Source organism: Fukomys damarensis, unplaced genomic scaffold, assembly GCF_012274545.1.
Source record: "Fukomys damarensis isolate Sample0158 unplaced genomic scaffold, DMR_v1.0_HiC HiC_scaffold_6, whole genome shotgun sequence".
Lineage (NCBI taxonomy): Eukaryota > Metazoa > Chordata > Mammalia > Rodentia > Bathyergidae > Fukomys > Fukomys damarensis.
Genome location: NW_022900918.1, coordinates 24,464,959 through 24,479,262, shown reverse-complemented (window position 1 = coordinate 24,479,262; position 14,304 = coordinate 24,464,959). Strand labels below are relative to the sequence as shown.

Sequence of the window (14,304 nt, the reverse complement as noted above, 5' to 3'; positions counted from 1 at the left end):
ACACTAGTGGCTATTGAGCTACAGAGTGCACATTCCATTAAGGTGACCCTAAATTCTTCCAGGCAAAGAAGAAAAAATCAGTGTGAGATGGCACAAGAGGGAACTTATGAATGCTAGTCTAGACACCCTGGGAATATCAGCATCAAGATGCTACTTATTAGATAGACCCCACGACTTCAATAATGACTCTAATAATACCACTGACCTATATAGAGCTTTGACTTTTCAAAAGCAACATGAATACATTACACAAAGAATGTCTTGCTTCACTTTTGGTTAACATTGCAGATATATCTTGAAAAATTAAGGTGTGATTGCTATTTTTCTTTAGTTGTCTATTCTCGCACCCTTCCAAAGCATGCTGCGGTGTCAGATCTAAGACTCAAACAAAAAAGAACTCTGCCAATCAAAGTTGATATTTGTATGGGATATATAGTTATATTGAAGATAAATATTTGTATTCTTGTAAAACTTCCCGGATTCTGCATATGACTGCGTTGGGAGAAAGAAGTGATCTGTCTTTAGTCAGAGAGCAGTTTCTCCTCTCTGAATATTCAGTACGTCCCCATTGACAGCTTCTTACGTTACAGGTAGGCAAGCCCAGGCATCTTCTCCTATAGCCAGTGATGCTTAGACGTAACATGGGTAGGACTGCCCTGCTAAAGGGAAACAAAGTACATGTGTATTAGAAAGGAAAGTAAGTTAAGAAATAAGGAAGGAGTGGGCGGAGGATGTCGCTCAGCAGCATCATGTCTGCCTCACCAGTGCAAGGACCTGAGTTCGATCCCTGGTACCCCAGAAAAATAAATAAATAAATAAAAGAATGAAAGAAAAAGAAAGAAAGACTGAAAACATAATGAGATTACTTGAAAAACTTGGTGTAATAATTTTTAATGTCATCTGTCATCTAATACTATCATGAAAGTGGAGTATATAAATATGCAAAAATAGGAAGACAAAGGACAAAGCAGTCACTGACAAAGGAAATTCTTAACAATTTAAATGAGTATTTTGCACACCTTAAAGCAAAAATGAAGACTACAATTTAAAAACTGCTTCCTAGAAAAATTAAACATTCTGTCCTCTAAATTAAGAAAAGACAACTAACTGCTCTCTGAAAGCTAAAAATAAAAGGCTTAGTTATGTAGGATTTCAACTGAAGAGATGAAGAAAGCAAAGGCGCTTTGTATCACATATGGTCAAATTACATCAAGATAATTTCATGAGAGAAAGTTTGAGGATTATATTGCTAAACATTACAAACACACACACAAACGTATGGAACTGCATGGCAACAACATTTTTCTTAAAGCAGGAAACAGGATGAAATAGACCAAAAAAAAAAAAAAAAACTGAATGCAAGAAACTCTAATCTCATACATTTAAACACAAATTAACTATGTGAACAAAAGATGAAAAAGAAAAATTGAAAATGTATTGAACCAAATCACTGTGAGGATTTAAGAGGATGTGCGTATGTGTGGATACATAGATGTATGGATATTCGCACACATATGTGGGAGGATGTACACTATAATTATCACAAGATAAAAACTAAATGTTCCACAGTAAATAATGTAGAAATATGTTCTTAACTCAGTAATTGAAATCATTAACTGTTTCAGAAATAGAATACAATAACCTATCTGAAATTTAAAACAAATTAATTTTTAAACAGCTCTTGTGTTATGAAAAAAGGAGGAATACAAGCCTAGAAAAAAGTAATAAAAACTACTGACCCCTTGAGATGGAGGTACAGTATTGCTCAGAGAAAATATTTACTGTAGCAATGAAAAAAAAGTCTCATAGTGTAGGTATTCAACCTACATTATTGTGAAAAAAATCACAAATTGATGGAAAGAAAGGAGAACAACGAAATTATAAATATAAATATGTACATAAATTAATAATTTAGGAACAAGAAAATTTTAAGTGAGTTAATTAAAAACTAAAATCAGATTGTTTGAAAATAAAAACAATGTAGATAAATCCTAGCTAATTTGATCATTAAAATGAAAATAAGAACTCAGAAAATACATGGACCAAAATTGAATGCAATACATTTCCTTTTTGTCATAAATAAATTGTCAATTTTGCCTTAAAATATCCAAATATATATAAAAATTATGAACCAGCAGTTTGTATCTTATTTCCTCCTGAGCTTTAGTGGTCATCCCTATGAAGGAATGTGATTTTAGTGTTAAGCAATCTATAAATATTAACTGGATGCCTGATCGATACACAGGATACTAGGATAAATTCAAGGATGTACAAAAGTAACACCAAACATGAAGTGCCAGTTGGAGGAAGATTGAATGACATTCAAAATTTGTCAAAATTAAGTAAAAACAGGCAACCTATCGGTTTGGATCAGGAGGGCCTTGCCATCTTTGGCATTTGTCTGTGGACTCCTGTAGCATTGTTATTTTCTTAGTGTTATATAAAATGTGCTTCCAAATGTTAAAGTAATTATAAAAGCCCCCATGAATAATGTGCATGAGAATAAATTGGAATTCATCTATGGTTGTGACACATCACTTACCGATGGCCTAAGAAAAGTGCTGAGATTTATGATAGTTGGGCTCACCAAGACGCTGCAAATTACTCCTCAAGAATATGGTTTTTCTTGTACTAGAAACAATATACAGTTGACAAATGAGCAATTTCTATTACTACAGAGGCAAAACACTAGGTAACTATACTCACAGTTATGCTTTGCCAATGTTCAATAATCACTAATATCCTTAGGGACTCTCTAAAGTATCCACTCTTAATTATGTCTCCAATATGTAAGGTTGTTTCTTTTAAAATGTTAGTTTTTAGAAGACATCATGTATTACTAAAACATATACTTGGCTCAAAATAAAATAGTGTAGAATAGGTCATGACAAAAATTCCTATCCATTTTTCTTTCTATCCCTTATCTACTGACTCAAGCCTCTAGGGGCTACTTTTTTAAGAGTCAGGAGTTTTCTTCCAATATATTTTAATAGCAAAATACAACAATTTTTATATTTTTAACATTCTGTAATTTTCTACGTCATGTATTTTATATGCTTTCCTACACAAAATTATCCTAAATATTTCCATACAATTGTAGAGATATTTATCCTTTTCAGCTATTTAGTATTCTAATAACTATTTAAAAGGTAGAATATTTTAGAAGATTCCAAGTTAAAGAGGTGTGTAGCTCAGTGACACTGTACTTAGCATCAGGAAGGACTTGGATTTACTTCCCACCACCAAAAAGGAAAGAAGGAAATGATTCCTAAAATATAGTCTATGTCATTTTTATGTACATTTGATTACTGCAAAGATTATCAGAATTCACAATGATATATAAAAATAATTGTATTTATGTGAGTATAAAAGTAGAATAAATTTTATAAAGAAAAGCACAAAATAAGAGTAAAATTCAACTTTAATTATATTAGATTTTTTAAATTCACACGTTGATGTTTATACCATTTTTCCTCCCCAGAAGTCATGCTTTACAATGCTTGTTTTTCCATAACTTCATACATAGAATGTGATATTAACTCTTGCTTATCTGCTAATCCTATAAATGAGAAAATATTTTTCTTTGTGGTTTGGGTTGGGGACTTGCTCATAGATTTTACTATCATTTATATATTTTAAGAACTGTCCATTTATATCTTATTGGAAATTTGCTAAGATGTTATTTGTTTCATTATTACTGTGGCCTAAATACCATTAGATTCAGAAATTAAATCCTTTGTTATATGCATTTCAATTATCATTTTTAAGTTAGTTATCATGATTGCTTCTCTAAAAATACTATAGATGTTTTAACTTTATACAGCCCATTGTATGAACATTTTTGTTTCTACTTTACAAATGATTAGTAATAACCGTTCCACTCCAACTTTACATAAAAATGAGCAGATTTTAGAATTTCTATGTTTTTCTAATCAATTTATTTTCTCATAAGTATTGATTTAAAAAATAATTTGCATAAAGAAGATGTGGTTTTTCTATAAAATGGAAAATTACTCAGCCATAAAGAATAAGAAAATAGATTCATTCATAGGAAAATGGATTCATATCGAACATATACTCCTAAGTGAAATAAATAAGGCACCCATGTGTAAATACTGAATAGTTTCTCTGGTGTGAATAATCTGCAATAATACAGAAGATCCTAATAAGATTACTGACATTTAGAAATGGGAAGAAAGGAGCTAAAGGTGTAGGGAAGGTGGGATGGGTAGGGGAAGGGTAATAAGGGAAAAGAAAAAAATGTGAGATAATGAAAAGATGGAAATAAAGTGTTTGTAGATGGGGAGGGGAGGAGGGGGTGAAGGGAGGGCAGGGACAAGGGGAAAAAATGAGAACCAAGACTTGTCATGTAGAGGTACAAGATCCCAACAATGAATGTAACTGTACTGTATCCCTAAAATGTACCAATAAACTCAATTAAAGCTGAAAAAAATAATTTGCATTATCATTATCACTGACAGAGATTTCAAAATTTACTGAACTGCAATATGTATTTGAATAAAAATTTGGAATTTACCCTCCTTTTCAATACTTTGTGCATCTATTCATTTATTAGTACTAAAAAATAACAAATTGGGCTAAGATGCTAAACCTTGCTATACTGATTCAGAGTTCTTTAAAACATTAGTTTGCTTATTTGTCCTTATAAATTTAGACATACATATTTTCACACACGATTGAATACTTATTAGATTATTGAATGTATTGGTAATAATATAAATGACATCTTGTCACATTTATCTTAAAAAGGATAAATTGAGCATTATGGGCGATTTTTCATGTGTTCAAATTTAATTTTCCTTACTCAGAAATTTTCTAAAGTTAATTCTTATTTATATGTAAGACTTCTTGATAATCAAATTGTTTATTTTGGTTCACTTTTTAATTTTTATTAGTATATGTTTGCTTTAGATAATGATTGCATTCATTGTGTGGAGTTGGTGCATTACATAACACATTTTATTTCTTTTCTCGTCCCCTTTTGCTTCTCTCACCCACTTCATTTCTTGAACCCTTTTCTATTTGAGGAAGATCTATCTTCCTACTTCTTATTTGTCTTTTATTTCACTCTTTACTTGCATGGATTTCTTGTGTAAGAGAAACTATGGAGTATGTAAGTTTGTGTCTCAGATTTATTTCACTCAACATTGTACCATGGTACATTCATTTTTCTAGCAATTCACGTTTTTCCTTCTTGGTGGTAGAGTGGTGTATTTCCACTATGTATGTACACCACATTTTCTTTAACCATCCATCTGTTGATGGCTCCAAAGGCCACTTCCAAAATTTAGATATAATGCTATGAATTCTGCCACTATAAACATGAGTATAAACATATCACTGCAATATGATGTCTTTGACTTGTTTGACAAGATACCTGGAAGGGAAATAGCAGGTTAAAATGAATTATTGAGGAATCTCTATATTGTTTCCATTAAGCTTGTACTAGTTTAAATTCCAACCAACAATGTAGAATGGGTGCTCATACTGTGTACCATGCAAATAAATATTTACTAATTCTAATTTTAAACTTTATGCTTTTATTAAGAATTATTCTATTTGTTGCTCAATAATTACTAAGTTCTTATAAAGGAAATCTGTTTTTTAGTTTTATATCTAATTAACTCTGAACTATATGTACATATTTTCTAACATTTATTTATTATTTAATTGCCGATTTCAAATCCAAATACATTCACACTTTTCAGGAAAGTGCTCTAATACTGAGCTACAATCCTAGCCTCATTTCTCACATTTAATCATTGTTAAAATTTGAAGCTAGGCTCTGTGTACAGTAATTTTATGTTAGGGTATTATCTATAGATGTATAAGTGATTGATATCAAAGTGTGGTCTCATTCCAACTATCATTGTCAAGTTTGAGGATTACAGTTAGGCTTCTGAATTTTTCGTAGAAAATTTTCCTTACATACTCTTCCTTCCTTTAAGTGATAACTCTCTTCATTACTCCCTTTTTCCAAGGCCTAATGATCTTTAGGCACCATCTCTGCCTTCAAATTATGAGTTTCATTAAGAGGTGATGATTCTTTTATTTCTATGCTGCTGAATGTTCTAGCGAAACTATATATTTTGAACAGAGTTGTAAAACTAAATTTTTAGTTAATCAAGAGGTATTAGAACACTAAAAATACCTGATAGAACTGCAAAAGAATTATATACTATGTCCAATATTGCTTTTAAAGGTGGAATTCAAAATTTTAAATAAGGTGAATTATTCTGTTGACAGTTTTTAAATAATTCTACGAATTTCAAATTTTTAAGACACAAGGAAAAAATCTCTATGTTAAGATTTCTGAGCAACCAAGAGTACAGAAAACATAATATTCAAACTTAAAATATATGGCTAAAAAAAGTTAATAATAGCCATTCATCAGTGTTTTTTTATATCCTACCATTTCATTCTTACTTGTAGCACGTCCCAAATATATAATTTAAATTACAAATATTTCAATATATATCTCTATATTTAATAACTATTAAAAATAAACAAAGTACCTTCATTGTATATATAATAATTAGTAATAATTTATTAATTTTAGTCAACTTCCAATATTCAATGGCACAATTTTGAATAACTTGTCATTAATAAAAGATGATTTGTTTTTTAAAGCATAGACCAATATAATCACATATTAAAGAATTTAAAAATATTTGTCATTAATCTTTTTTGGGTGCAGAATTCATGTTTGTGGTTAATCAACTCCCTGTGAGCTAACCATTTAGGATGGTTTCTACATTTCCTATAAAACCATAGTCTTTCAATAAGAAACTCTGTGCAATGTCTTAGTTTTTTGTTGTTGTGGTTGCTGCTTAGACAAAATACCTTACACCAAGGTTAGAGAAAGAAAAATTAAAGTGGCTCAAGTTTGTAGAGGTTTCACTCCATAATCAGCTGGATCCAAGGCAAAGTGGCATGGCAGAGGGGAATTGCAAAGGAGAAATGGTTCATAGTAGGCATAAGGTAGCGAAGGAAGCAAGCAATCAAGGGGCCTTAGCAGCTTTCTTCTTCTCCTTTTATACTCTGTCTAGGCTACTGGGTGTAAAGTGTTGTCAAACCAATCAGTGGACTGATGTAGTAATCATGCACTCTTAATCTTAGTGCTCCTAATCCTAGCATTGCACCATGAATTAATCACACATTTAGATTCAGCCACCTCTGAAAAAGCCCCGCCTACGACTGCAAGAGGGTTTGAGCAGACATCTAGACACAAGCCATAAACAGTGTGTCTTTTACATATTTCACATTTTATATTTGGAATAATTCTTTACAATGAAATTCTTGAACATAATGATAAGTGATATGTGATTTTAGTAAATGTTAGTTTTTATTTTTAGTATTATTCTTTCTTACCATAGAAAGTTGAGCATTTTTAAATTACATTCGCACTATTGTTTTTTCTGCTTGTTCTTTCTTTATTGCCACAGTTTATGTTTTTCCAAATCCCATTTAAAGATAATGTTCATGTGTTTGCTTTTAGAAACTGTTCTTAGGATGAAATGTAATTGCTTGTCTGTGATACATGCCATAAATTTGTCTTTGTCTAGTTAATATTCTCTTCATTTTTCTTAGGATCTCATTTTTTCATGATTTCTTAATGGCGAACTTGTCAAATTTATTTAAAATTCCTTTTACTACTTCCGTATTATAATTTTTTTCTTTTCTGTACTGGGAATTAAACTCAAGGCTGAACACTGAGCTCTATCTCCAGCTCTCTTTATTTTATTTTATTTTTCATTTTGAGGCAGGGTCTCACTAAATCACTAAATGGTGATTTTTCTGTCTCAGCCTCCCAGAGAGATGGAATTAGAGCAGTTCGCCGCCAAACCCAGCCCAACACATTGCAATGAAGAATTTTTTTCTCTATTTTCAAATGTGGTGTTTTTTTTTAAATTGATAAGTTGGAATTCATTTGAATTTTTGTTTTTGTTTTTATATTAGTAAAGGTGATTCATGAAAGCAAGGGCCAAAATTTGCACACTGAGGAATATCCACTCTGTTATTAGAATCCAAACAACAGCAGGTTAGCTGGTTTGTTGATGACAGAAACATCATTGGTTGCTGTGAAAAAAAATTCAGACACAGGTCTGAGCTCATCTGGCACCAGTCAGTCCTTTACCAACTTAGCATGTCTGACAGAATAGTATGCCAAATAAGAACAGGTAAGCCCAGCTTTGGTAAACAATTTTTGTTTCTAAGATTTGAGGGTGATTGATGTATAGCAATATAAAATTAGTTATTTTACATTAGAGACTTCTCCTCTTCCTCCTCCTTCTCCCCTTCACTCTTTTTTTCTCCCTCCATCCCTCCTTCTCTTTCATATTTAACTGTGATATATTTATTCTTATATAGAAATTGATTTACCTTTAATGCTACTGCCCATGGCTGATCAACAACTATCTTACACCAGTTATGTAAGAGTCCATTATCAATCCACTGGTCTATTGATGTGCAAACTTTCTTTAGTATATGTAAACAATTGGTTATTTTTATGAAATATTCTCCTGTGTCCCACTAGCTTCTATGTTTATTCTTGCGGCAATTTAATTCATGTGTAATTATAAAACTAAACTATGTCTTGATATTTGATAGAACTAATTCCCTTTCTCACTCTTCTTTTGTAGCATGTTTCTGTTATTATTTTGTGTTTATGAAAGTATGTGTTATAAAGTTATCAAGATTCATAAAATCCTTTAGTAGTTTAGGTAGATTACATTAAATTATAAATAATTAATGTCCTTTGAGTCTTCATATTCAAGAAAATGAACTTTCAAATATACTTTAATCTCTTTGGTGTTGTATAGACAATTTTGTGATTAACCTTAAGTTTTAAATTTCTGTAATGCATTATTTAAAATATTAGTCCTTATTCACCAATTCTATAGGCTGAATACACACAGGAGAAATAAAACATTCATAAATTAAGGAAGATGAAAGGATAATAAAAATACTAAAAGTAAAAATTAGGAACTCATATGCAATGCTTAATTAAATATGTATAATTTAAACATTTCTTATGCAACCAAAAGGTTTTCTGATAGTCATACTGGCATATTGTTTTGGACATCAAATACAGTGAATAATGATTTTGGACAAAAACTTCACACTTTTAATTTCTCAAAAGTGATAGAACCTTCTTTTACAGGATCTAATATTTTCTGTTTTTCTACCCTCAACTGTGTTTATATTCACTATTCTGTGCTCACATAGTGAAGAAGTTATTAGATAGAATGAATGTCTTTGCAATAATGTTTCAGAATATATATTCTGCTCTAGTAAGCTTCGATGCAAACATTTTCATTCCCCACCAGATGGTATAGACTCAGCCCCATGACGGTAATTATAGAAGCATTTCGTATCATTATGGGTAAGCAAACAAGTATTAAACAGCTTCAACAATACATTTGTGACAAAACAGAAGCATTTCTGTGCTAATGTGTCAGCTACTACACACAGAGCTTTCTGCCACTAACAATAAAAGCTTGGATTGATAGGAGTCTGTAATCTGACAATGCACGTGGGGACTGCACTACTCATTAATCATGTGTAATGATAGAAAATTGTAATTCCAAGTCACCTTTGTTCCACATAACACATTTCTGAAGTCCTGTACTTCCTTATGCCTAACAGAGAACACAGCTATATTTTCCCCATGATTCCCATGAACTCTGTGTTTCACCTTAAAGGTCAATAATAAGCTACCTAAAAAGATATACTGAAAATATTCAGTAGCCTAATCTTATAAAATCAGAGTTTCAGGAGTATATTAAAATATTAAGGAAATCATTCATGCTTGAGTTTAAATTTTAAGTAAATCATAGTTAATTTTTTCTTTCATAAATAATACAAAGCTGAAAAATTAAATGCCAGTAAAATGAGATATTTTGCTATGTTTGTGGAGGTTTAGTAGCATAGACATATATTATCTTCTTATAGGACTTTCAGTCCAGTAAGATGAATTTTAAAACATGTTCATGTAGTTATTATAAAATACTATTTCCATTTTCAATAAAACAAAAGAGATTTCCTTAAAGTCTTACATGTTGAGCATTTACAATATAATATTTTGAACTTTCTTTCTTTCTTTCTTTCTTTCTTTCTTTCTTTCTTTCTTTCTTTCTTTCTTTCTTTCTTTCTTTCTTTCTTTCTTTCTTTCTTTCTTTCTTTCTTTCTTTCTTTCTTTCTTTCTTTCTTTCTTTCTTTCTTTCTTTCTTTCTTTCTTTCTTTCTTTCTTTCTTTCTTTCTTTCTTTCTTTCCTTTTTTATTTTCTGGTACTGGATCAAACTCAGATCCACATGCTTGCGAGGCAGCCACGTTGCCACTGAGCTAAATCCCTGGTCCTTGAATTTTATTTCTTATGAAAATGAAAATTATTCTGAAACAATGAAACAAAATTTACAATGCTATTTAGAAAAAGAAGTACATAGTAAGATAGTGAATGAGCAAATGTTGTGATATGCAGAACTCATTAAAATATTAAACATTGATGATATCACAACTAAAGTTTTTCATCTTTTTTATTATGTTAGTATTTTGTGGGATGAAATAGAAAAGAATCCTACTTTTTTAATTAAGTTTATGGAGTACTACTCAGCCACAAAGAACAAGAAACTAGAGACATTTATAGCTGAATGGATGCACACGGAGGTGGTATTCAAGTTAAATAAATAGAACACACATGCAAATATCGAATAGTTTTTCTAATATGAAAACCTAAAAATTTAAATAAGGTTCAAATGGTGTAATTGATAATGTGAAATAGGAAGGAGAGGGCTAAAGGAATAACGGAAGTGGAAAGGGTAGGGGAAAGGAAAGAAGGGAAAAGAAAAACATGAAAAGGAAAAAAATGGCAAGAAAATCTTTGTAAAAGAATCCTATTCTTTATGACAACTTTGTAATTAAAAGATGTGAGGCTAATAGAAACTAAAAACTTTCACAGAGAAAAAGCCTAAACACACAGTTTAACAGTTTGTGCGTTTTTCTTATTTTGATGAGAGCCCATATTATATTTTACGTGCATCTAATTAGTTGGGGGTGATAAGATTCTGATCCATGCCTCTTCTGATTGCTACTGTTTTACTAAATGTGTAAGAAGCAGTGCCATCACTAAGTGAGATGGAGGGAAGGTAGACTAAAAAAGTGTGAAATTGGCACTCAGGAGTGATACAGAATGAATAATGAGAAAACAAGTATTTTTGTGTAGCCATAGGGTCACATTTGAGATGTCAGAGTACAATGGGGATAAACTTATATTCTTATAGCCATAAATTACAATCGAAGTGATTATGGTTATGTATTAATACTCAGCTAAGTTCTACTGCAGAAATTTGGATATTTATTAAGCAGAAATTACAGGTGAACAGAGAAAGGGAGTTGAGAAATACGAAAGATAATGCTAAAACTCACTAGAGAATTTGAGCATTAAAAAATGTGCAGAGAGGCTGGGGATTTAGCTCAGTGGTTCTGCCATCTGCCTTGCAAGCACACGGTCCCAAGTTCTGTCCCCGGTACAAAAAAAAAAAAAAGAAGAAGAACTGGAAGAGAAGAAGAAGAAGAAGAAATGTGCAGAGAATATGTGAGGCTGGGAATAAAGGCCAGTGATGTTAGATAAGGTTGATAGAACTCAGGGCCTTAATGTTATAAAGCAAAAAGATTTTTGGTGAGAGAAATTTGAAAATAACGGGGTAGTGGCCAACAATCCAATTATGAAATTGTAATTATGGAAATGTGCTTTCATTGAAAAATATAAATTTTTTCTTAAGTTCGTGGGCAGGACAGAATAGAGGTTAAGATCACAGGAGAATAAACTCCTTGTGAATTCAAGGCATTCCTTTTTAGTAAATTTATTTCTGAAGGCAAACAACATTTAATTACATCATTATTTCCAAAGAGAAATGATTAAAAAAAAAAAGTCTGTCTATCTTCCCATGATCATGATATGCTAAATTTATCTTTGGGAGAAAATGCCAATGTCAATTCAAATAAACCTAGACATATAGTAAATATTTCTTTTCCAATAAATGCTAAATGATTGAGGCAAATTTTAAAACAATATAAATCATATTCTTTGCTTTAAATATTTCCCTGGCTAATGCCATTTTTTAATTGTTAAAATACAGCAAAGGGTCGCTGGTCACAAAATTTCCCCCAAAAACGTCATGATGTAGTCTTCTTCATTATGTTTAAAGCTTGTCATGTTTTCAATCCATCTAAATAATTGTCACCACTGACATTTAAATGAAAGGTATTAGCCACTAGGCTAATAAGCTTAACTCCTTCTAGATTTTAAATATATTAACCTATGCCTTTTCTCTTTTTCCATAGATAGTTGATAAATGATAGGCAGACAGATGATAGATGGAAGAGATTTTTAGATAGCTTCATAGTAGACATGATAATTTAAGCAAATGATGCAAGAGAAATACACTGATCTTTGAGTCCTTGATTCTCTCTCTTCTTTCTTTAGCACTTTCTATCAGTTCCTTGTCCATGGCCGCACAATACAGTATTTAGTTTTCCTCACATATGTGAAGAGTTCCTGCTTCTCAGCTAGTCATTCTCTTACCGAAAACTTTATCTCCAGCGATGTGTGCCACTCAAGCGTGGGCTAAGTAAAAGTGCTTGGTATCGATGTCTGATGAGTGTCCTCAGAAAGGAATTGTTAAAAAAAATATTTTAAATGCCTTGCTTCCTAGTAAATAAAAAAAGTGGACAGTGTTTTGGGAAATTACGCTGAGTTCAGTAATACTGAGTGCTGCTCCTCACGGTGGGAATTTCACTGCATGTATTTATAAACTTTTTTTTTTTTTGCTTTCTTAACTCTCTTTGCTTATTGTTATACAAGCTATTTGAACTTGTTTCTCTTTTAAAGTCTTTGGGGGCTCTCAAGCTATGCAACTTAAAATTTATATATTCTTGTCCATATTATCAACCTCTTCAAATCCTACCCTTAACCTCCAACATGTATTTGTTTTTACATCAAAGTTTACCTCAGTGCTACAGCAAAATTGCTTCTTCACCTTTATTTATCGATTTGTGTAACAAATATTCTTTTCATTTTGTTATTTTCTTCTCTTCTCTGTAGTCTATGTTATTCAAACAGTTTTTTCATGCTGCATGTTATGCTTTGGTCAAAAATGTCCCACAAAGGCTCCTGAGTTCAGAGCTCGACCTTTGGTTCCATCATGGAGGTGCTCTCCTGTCAAATATTTTCGCAAGAGGTGAGGGCTGTTGGAGAAAGTGGGACACTAGGAGCATAAACTAGACCGACACATTTTTTCCAACTCTCTTCCTCTTCCTCTGCCTCTTTCTTGCTCTCTCAGCTTTCCGACTCCAACGCCGTGAACAGTTTTTCTCCTTCATGAAATTCTGCCTTGAGGTTTCTACCTTGGAGCCAGTTTAGCATGGACTGAAATCTCTGGAGCCAAAATGTACTTTTCCTTCCTCAATTTGTGATTTCAAATATTATCTATGCAGCTCAAGTCCAGTTGCTTCATTCCCCCCCCCATTTCGGGGAAGATCCTCTAGATACCCAATTTGTGTCCGTCCTATCCACCCATCTATGCATTCCTGACACAATTTGCCTCAGTTACTGTCCTCGCTTTGACACATTACCTGACAACCACACCTTGAAGAGGGACAGGTTTACTCTGAGTTACATTTTTCAAGTCATGGTCACCTGGCTCCAAAGGAGAAACTGCGTGATAAAAAATCTGGTGACAGAATCCTGCTCGTGTCATGGCAGCCGGCAGCAGAGAGCAGACAGGATCGGAGAAGGCGGGTGAGTCCTTCTCGTCACCACCCCAGTGTGCTGCGTGTTCTAACCAGGCTCCTCCTCTCCACGGCACGCTCAGCCACTGAGCTCATCCACTTGTGAGTACAGCAACCCAGTTCCACAGCCGCCCCACAGAAGCCCTGCTGCCAGGAGCAGGAGAATTTGGGGAACGTTCTAGATCTAAACCATAACAATGGCCTCCTCAAGTTTCCCAAAACATAAAAGAAAAATTTAACATTCTCTATTATTTATTTGCAGTATTTATTTTATTGTCTCCCGACAGAATATGTGAATGAGTGATCTGTATGTTCTAATATCTCTTTAGCCTACTAAACATAACATGTGACTTTGACGGGATAGGCACTTGATTTATATTTTACTGCAGTTCTTGAGCAAAGTAATTTATAAGCAGTAGTCATTTAGATTTTCATTTCTATAAATCCTGAGCAAAATAATTTCTATCTATTTCAGAAGTTTAAAAAAAGATCTTT

The 14,304-nt window shown here is 32.3% G+C and overlaps 1 long non-coding RNA gene across 1 annotated transcript; it reads right to left on the bottom strand.

Moving 5' to 3' along the window:
• Window positions 1-474: 474 nt before the first annotated feature.
• On the bottom strand, window positions 475-13,948 carry LOC104866488. The gene is made up of 3 exons (XR_781464.1): window positions 13,718-13,948; window positions 2,543-2,631; window positions 475-659 (listed from the first exon to the last, which is right to left on the bottom strand). It is a non-coding gene; the product is annotated as an uncharacterized LOC104866488 (long non-coding RNA).
• Between the last annotated feature and the right edge of the window lie 356 nt (window positions 13,949-14,304).